This window comes from Culex quinquefasciatus, chromosome 3, assembly GCF_015732765.1.
Source record: "Culex quinquefasciatus strain JHB chromosome 3, VPISU_Cqui_1.0_pri_paternal, whole genome shotgun sequence".
NCBI classification, from domain to species: domain Eukaryota; kingdom Metazoa; phylum Arthropoda; class Insecta; order Diptera; family Culicidae; genus Culex; species Culex quinquefasciatus.
The window spans coordinates 148122642-148128641 of NC_051863.1; the positions used below are offsets into that span (position 1 = coordinate 148122642).

The following is a 6000-nucleotide window of genomic DNA, read 5'->3' on the forward strand; positions in this document are numbered from 1 at the left end:
TTATTCGAAGCCTCGATTATATGAAGTTCCGATTCTTCGATGTTTGATTTACCTGAGGTTTGTATGGGACTTCTGATAGTTAAATCATGAACAAAAAAAAAACTATTTTTTTAAATTATTTTAACTATTAATTCTGAGCTGTTCTCTACGAAATTGATCTTTTTTTTATTGTATTTTTTTTACATTTTTGAATCCAGCTGAAACTTTTATGTTGCTCTCAGTATGCTCCAAGAAGCCATTTTGCATCATTAGTTTGTCCATATAATTTTCGATACAAACTTGGCAGCTGTCCATATAAAAATGATGTAGGAAATTTCCAAAATCTGTATTTTTTAAAGGAATTTTTCGATAGATTTTGTGTCTTCGGCAAAGTTGTAGATATGTATAACGACTACAATGAAAAAAATGATACACGGTTTAAAAAAATTGGCGATTTTTAATTTAATTTTTTGTCACTAAAACTTGATTTGATTAAAAATATAATAAAAATTGACCGATTTCGTAGAGAATTGCTTCTCTACAATCTAACGAGAAAAAAACCTGAAACCGTGTTGAAATCAATTTTTGGTCATCGCCAATCTCTAGGCAATGTTATAATAGTAGTTTATGCAACAAATTGCAAAAAGAGGATTTTTTCAGCACGAGTCGTACATTTATCCAACGAGGTTCACCGAGTTGGATAAATACGAAGAGTGCTGAAAAAAATCAAGTTTTGCAACGAGTTCTATACAACATTTTTTGCAATTCCGAAAAACAACCATTGAGTGAAATTTTAAGTCAAATTTTCATGTTTTTGTCAGTAAATCGATTAAATCAAAATTTTTTTGAAAAGTGTTACTTTTCGAAACAAGTGCTGAAAAGTTCAACTTTTCAGCACCCATTTGAGTGCTGAAAAGTAGAACTTTTCAGCATTTATTTTGAAAAGTGTTGCTATTCGATTCTGTTATTTTTGTACAGAAAAGTAGGCTATTTCGTCGTTCAAGAATGACAAGAAAGTAAGTAGTTTCACGACGGAATTGCAAAACTGATTTTTGCAATTCCTCGTGAAACTACTTACTTTCCTGTCATTCTTGATCGACGAAATAGCCTACTTTTCTGTACCAAAATAACAGAATCGAATAGCAACACTTTACAAAATACAGTATGTGAAAAAAGTATTCACACCCCTTGGGCACTATGCACATTTTTTGATAAAACATGTTAACAATTTAAACTTTGACAGAAACCTGGTACTTCGTTTTGTTCAGAAACTCTTGCCAAACATTTTGCTTTAAAATGCTCATGAAATGGTGATTTCCATAAAAAGTTATAAAACAAATACAATTGCAGAAATAAAAAAAAGATGCAAAAAAGTTTGTACACCTTTCGAAAAATTAACATAAATAATGTTATTTGTTGACAATTCACCATAAATCCAGTCTCCCAACTCCAAATAGGCATCCCTGAATGATTAAAAAAATAGTTTGGATTGAATATAAAGTTTACTAACTACTTAGTATAAAAGTTTATAAAACTCTGGAAAATCTATATAAAACTTATCTTAACTTAATTTTGCAAACTTTTAATTCAACTAAATGTCAATATATTACCATAGAATTGCTAAATTAACATTTTGGAGTGGGTATAACACCGTTTTGGGAGTATTTGTATCGATAGAATAGATTTTTGCTGAACTTTTCAGCACTTGTTTCCAAAAGTAACACTTTTCATTTTTTTTATTGAGCGAGTCCACGAGCAAAGCATACCCATCTCGCATCGACCTCACCAATCTGCCTGAAATTTTCAGGGGTTGTTTGTACATATATAACTAGCATCTGGTAAAAATATGAGCACTCTAGGTCAACGGGAAGTGGGGCAAATCGGGACACAAAGTTTGATGGTTCAAAAACGTCAAAAATCTTAAAATGGCTATAACTTAGGCAAAATTCAATTTAATTTCAAAATTCAAAATGCATCTAAAAGGGCTTGAAAAATGCAACAAAATGCAGGGTAGAGCATCTCAATTGGTTATTTCTAAAGGGAGTTATTGGCATTTTAGTGAAAAATAGCATAATTTTCAAACTCAAATAAAAAGTGTTCCATCCAGATATCAACTCGGTTCGACCTGCAGCTTGTAGGGGACATCTGGGACTACCATCTGAGACTGAGAACGCTTTGGGTAAGGCAGTTCAACATATTAAATGGACACTTTTACTTTTAGTGATTTTTTGATTGTAAATTTTTGCTCGGGGACCCCTTAGATCCCATTTTTTGGTGATAATTTTATCATATTCGTGTTCCTGAGACAATTTCACAATAGAAACATGTATAAAAATGTTCATTTTCATCCATTTTAACCCTTTAAAAAATAAAAGTTAAAAAAATTGAGAAGCTGCTTTTTTCTGGTGTCATCTAGTATCCTTGGAAACGAACTTGATTTTCAATAAATGTGAATCGAAGATTTTTTTTAAAAAATACACTCAGTGTGTATTTTTTGGAATTGCAAAAAATGTTGTATGGAGCTCGTTGCAAAACTTGATTTTTTCAGCACTCTTCGTATTTATCCAACTCGGTGCACCTCGTTGGATAAATGTACGACTCGTGCTGAAAAAATCCTCTTTTTTGCAACTTGTTGGATAAACTACTATTTTTAAATCATAAATGAATGCAAAATGTATTTGGTATACTTTTCACTACTGTTAATGCACTGAAAATGATTAATGTTACTTGAGAAAAAAAGATATAGTTTTAGATTTTAAATTTAACATTTTTTTAAAGGCATAAAATTATGAATACAGGCTTTTGATTAAATAAATACCGTAAAACGGGGTGACTTTGATAGCCGGGGTGACTTTGATAGGTTTGCGATTTTTCTGCAAAATGAAGAGTACAATTAAAATACGTACGGAATGGTTCAGAATCATACTGACTGTGGTAGAGAAGTGTTCAAAGTACCTCAAGAAGAACTTTTCATAATATTTTGAAATGTTTAAAAAGTTAGTTAACTATAATTAAGAAAATGTTAATGAAAGTCATTATTTTGAACTTCTCAAAGTGTCATGATTTTCTCAATGAACATGATTTTGAATCGGAAAACGGAATGCATTTTCGGGTTCTTTGGACAATTTACCACTAGGAGAATGTTAAATAAGTTTGTAAATAATAAAAATTATGTGTCCTTGAAACACAATTAAAAAAAATCTCCAAATTTATAGGCAATTTCAGTTGAACAAATTTCATGTAAAATGTGAAAACTTGTGATTCGTGCTTTGCATTCAGTTTAAAATGCAATATAAATCGATAATTTTATAAACAAAACTAGTTTTAACAAATTTCAGGCAAAATTCCTACTTTTCAACAATTTTATGTAAAATTTATTAGTATTTTGATAAAAGCTTATAAACTTAGTTAACTAAATATAAACATTGATTTTTTTCTTTAAAACTATATCAGCTACTTAAGTGATGGTACATTTAACGTACAAATAAAGTTTGAACATCTTAAATATGATTTTAACAAGAAAAACTACACAGAAAAAATATGTAAATTTCAGTACATGTAAACCTAGTTTTGAATGTAAACTTGCTTGATGTAAAATCTAAATTCAATGTAAAGTGCTGAAAAACATGTAAACAGTAGTCATGTAAAATCTAATTCCATGTAAATTTTGAATCTCATGTACATTCGCTTTATTTTGAAATTATTTGGAAGAAGTAAACCATGTAAATCTTAATATGATGTAAAAGTAACTTCATGTAAAATCTTTTAACATGTAAATTTAATATTTTTGCTTTTTCGAGTGACAGCTTGCAAAAACAACACAGTTCAGTTTGAAAACTCTTCGCGTGCGGACGCGCAAGTTGTGTGAAAATAAAGAGGGACTTAGTAACAGTGATCAATCCGGTAAGTGCATGTTAATGCAGAGCGGGTAAGATTGCATAGGTTGTGCGATAACAATATCAATCAAAAACAAAACAAAGTAAATTGGCAAAACACGAAGTGTAAACAAACACTCGTTCTGCTCGTTCCGGATTTTGTTGGTATTGTATGTTCGTTTACATTTGGCCAATTTCCTTTGTTTTGCTTGATATACGTGCATTGCTCATTGCTCGTAAAACGAATCTGATCCTTTGGCTTCTCTTGCATTATTACAGCATCCGTAGCCGTAATTGTTTAGCAATGATTTCGGCGCAATTACTGGTTCTTCAGGCTGCTGCAAGTATCGGTTCCGGAAGACTTCGACAGCTATTTGGCGAGTGTTTTTTGATAAGGTAAAAGCGCACTCAGGGATACGGTTTTCCACCGGTCGCTAGATATTCCCTGTAAGTTCCACAGCAAGGGGTCTGCTGACGATGGCGACAAGGATAAGCTTGATTCCATATTGGACTGCAAACGATTTTTCCAGGAAGGCATTCCAACGTGTATAAATATGCCGATTTGCAAAATAACTTTTAATCACTCACTTTCACCTCTAATAAAACCTACAAAGCAAAACACAAACACGTTAGAGAAAATGAACTAAGTTTTAATTTGGTGTTATCAAATCTGGCATTCTTGGCAATCAAAACATTTAGATTTTCTCACTTTTTCAGCACTTTTGTTTTGGCTAGCGATTACCATTATTTGGTTATGCTGGTTGGGAATGTTGTTTGAAAAGAGTGAAAACGAAAGTTGTCGATTGGCAACACTGGTTTGTTTTCATTTTGCTACACTCTACATTGAAAGCACTCTTTCTTTGTTTTAACCTGTAGTTCAGTATCACCCGCGATCACAACAACGTCAACGTTGCCGGACAAAACAAATTCTGCGGTTCTTTTCAAAGAAAGCGAAAATTTCTAGTCCTTTCGGAGTTAACAGGGAACTCGTCGACGGTATTCTGGTCTGAAAGATTGCCCCGATATTGTTCTCTGGCCGGGACTACAGAATCGCGACAAGTTCTTATCGGTGAGTACAACTATCTTCAATGGAGCATGAAATAACCAGCTGATTGCTTTTCAGAACCTGCGACGGCATCCGCATGTAGGTGCCCCTGCACCAGTTTCTTTCATACATCACAACAGCATCTTGATCATCGGCGTGCAGAAAGATGGCAAATCTACAAATTTTAAAATCTTTTGTTAGCACCGAGGCCGGAATAGTCCTGAGGATTGTTCGCTGTATTTGTAGAAAATTATAAGGTAAGTCGACTTAATAGGACGGGAAGCACTTACAGAACTTACCAACGGAAAATTTGTTTTTTTTATGGCTGTGATGTGCTTTGTTGCTTTGTTGCGATCTTAATCGATAGCGACAAAATCACTTTTTGTGAAAAGTTGTTTTTCATAATGTTTGAAAAGTGCAAACTTCCATCTTATCTGATGTTTTAATAATTCAAGATATTTAGTATCAATTCAAAACTTGAAAATAATTTATAGACCATTTATTTTTAAAGAGATGGAGAGTTTCACCATACTGTGTGCAAGTTTAAAAAAAAAGCATTTACTAATATCATATATTTTTCAGGTTACAGGAGACTATATTTGTCAACTACAAGATCGAGAATCGACGCCAGCCGGCAAAGACCTGGCGGACAAGACTCGCGTAATGGACGGCAAGCGCAAGCAGGGACTGACTAAGGTGCAGAGTGCGTACGAGCAGTAGAGGTTGGTCAACAACGTAAGTTAAATAATTTTCGCAGTGTTAATATCACCTCCCAGTGATAATGCAAAAAGTGTTTTAAAATGCATTTTACACTAGTTCAGTTGTTTGGAATCATTAGTTTTCAAAAAAAGAAAGATTTGACGAAAACAAAAAAATAGCGAAAACAAACTTTTTGCAATATTAAACATCGAAAAATTTCAAAAAATCTAAATATGTTTAAATCAACCCAAACATGCTACAAATGATTTTAAACACATGGGAATGCATTTTAAATCAATTTCAGTTGATTGCACCTAAATTTCCATTGAAAGCCTAATGAGAAAATCAACGTTTTCATGTTAATACACTTAATATCTGAACATTTTGGTTTCACCTAATTCA

General features: G+C 32.6%; 1 long non-coding RNA gene across 1 annotated transcript; it reads left to right on the top strand.

Annotated features, from left to right (window-relative positions):
- Nucleotides 1-4782: 4782 nt before the first annotated feature.
- On the top strand, nt 4783-5612 carry LOC119768634. The gene is made up of 3 exons (XR_005278116.1): nt 4783-4923; nt 4978-5156; nt 5482-5612. It is a non-coding gene; the product is annotated as an uncharacterized LOC119768634 (long non-coding RNA).
- Nucleotides 5613-6000: the final 388 nt, after the last annotated feature.